Raw genomic sequence first — 2,394 nt, 5'->3', positions numbered from 1 at the left:
GGCTACATCAATAGCCAGTGTTTGGTGGAGTTATACGTAGAATCCAAGATTTCTTTGGCAGGCTACATCAAAAGCCAGTGTTTTGGTGGAGTTATACGTAGATGTAGATATGTGCAAATCCTCAGATCTGTATTTTGATGGCAGATTATGGGATATTTTTAGAATCTGATAATTGAGAAAGATCAATTATGGGACGTTTCCTAACCATTAAAGTTCCGGCGCAATCAACACCAAAAACCAAAAACAAAAGCAATTCCAATACCCTTAACATTCAGAGAAGTGGCAACAAAAGTTATTCCTCTAACAACTTCGTCTTTCACTCCGACTATGCGTTGCCTTCTCCTTCAAGGCAGACTACACATTGCACATCAAATGTGTGCTCTACACCTGATGCGATGGAGAAACAAAACATATTACTTTTTTCTCATTATAATCTTGGCCCTTTTATAACTCACTTATTCTCAATTATTCTTACATGAAATCTAGAAAGTAGACATTATTGCACATCCTTGTGTATTAGTTGAATATAATATAATAGTATACAGGTTTATTTTAAGGTTCGACAAACTACTTTGATAACAGTGTTACATTGTTATTATTTAGTTAAATAAATATTTCAAATAAATAAAATAGAAGTTAATTAATTAAAAATATTTTACAAATCAATTTAGATTTAAGCTAATTCCTAAATATTAAAAACAATTTTTTAAAATGAACACTACCTATAATAAGCAATAATCTCATTCCCATATGCAAATGCAAATGATGAATTTGCTGACATTTTTCTTAAGAAGGAAGTAGTGCACCAAATTTGCTCCACTTCCACACAGTCCCTATAATAAGCAATAATCTCATTTCAATATGCAAATGATGAATCCGCTGACATTTTTCTTAAGAAGGAAGTAGTGCACCAAATTTGCTCCACTTCCCCAAAGTCTGTAGTTTGACCTTTCAATTCGACTCGAAATCTCCTATAACTTATTCATATGGTTATGACAAGTGTCTTGAAGTTTTATTCATATAGTTATGACATGTCTTGAAGTGTTAGAAGTTTTGTTCATAAGTCTCGAAGTGTTTTGGAGATTTGAACTTCATTTTTATGTAGGCATTCAATGTATTTTGTTAAAAAAAAAATTAGTCAAACAATTTTCTAATTTGTAGAAGGTGGTTTTATATCAGTAGAAAACTAAATATTTTTAGGTAATTCTAATTTTAAAGGGAAGAAATAATATGTTTTTATGTATATATGATTTAATTTTGATTAAGAAAAGGGTTGGTCATTTAGTGATAGAGAAAAGACATTGTGCATTGTATAGTTTCGATTGAAAATTTTAGTAAATGATGAAGGTCAAACTCTACATGTTCAGGATTCTTGTGTAATCATTTATGTTGATATTTAACTCCTGCTTCTTTGTCTTTATATTCTATTATATCAATGTTTAAATGTTATCTCTTCAAGTGAAACTAATTTATTTCAGAATTCATTTCCAGGTGCTCTGTTCTAAGCAACTAAACATTTCAATGTTTTTCCTCCACCACAATATCTAAAATTCATCCTCAACTAGATCCTTTAGATATTATCAATTTCATTATTCCTCTACTCACCTCTCTAAAACAAAATTTGACAAACACACCATAAATATTTCCTACCTTGTCCCCATCTAATGATCATTCATTTTCCCATCATAGAACTGAAAAGCATTAGCTTAACTTGACTCCATTCTTAATGGATTTTCCCTTTCCCCTGTTATCAAACTGTTGAAATTATTCTACCTTAATATGTAGACCTAGCGTAAGATCCAAAAGATTTCATAAGAGAGAGCCCTCTGTGGCTTTGGAAGGGCTGGATTCTAGCCCTAAATATTGGTTTGTGTTTACCTTTAGGCTTTGGGTTCCCCTCCTCAGCTTGGAGGAATTAAGAAGTGCTAATAGTTCCGAAGACCTACTAATTTGTAATGGAATTAATAAGTGGTCAACCTCCAACTAGATGACTTGTATTGATGGGCTTCGCAGTAGTGTTGTGGATTATGCAATATCTAATATCCATGTTCTCAATGGCATTGTAAATTTGACCTCCTAAACAACCATGAGCCTGATTTTGACAATAAAACTCTAACCTTAACTCTGAACCTTGACTTTCATACTATCCACATGTAGGAGAATTGTGATAAATAAATTGGATATCTTCTTAAAGTATTTAAATTGTGATTTAGATTGGTTAATGTATAATGATAACATTGATCACACCTACCACAATTTTACTACAACCCTTCTGACTAGTACAATTAACAAGTTCTCCAATGAGGCGCTGTATAAAAATAATAATAGAAGTTCCAACCCTTGTTATCATGATGATAATTGTAAAACTTCCGAGAAATCGATTAGAGGTGCTCC

This window comes from Pinus tabuliformis, chromosome 3_2 (assembly GCF_031772625.1).
Source record: "Pinus tabuliformis cultivar Carrire ecotype Pingquan chromosome 3_2, CPIR1, whole genome shotgun sequence".
NCBI lineage: Eukaryota > Viridiplantae > Streptophyta > Pinopsida > Pinales > Pinaceae > Pinus > Pinus tabuliformis.
This window is presented reverse-complemented; position numbering follows the sequence as displayed.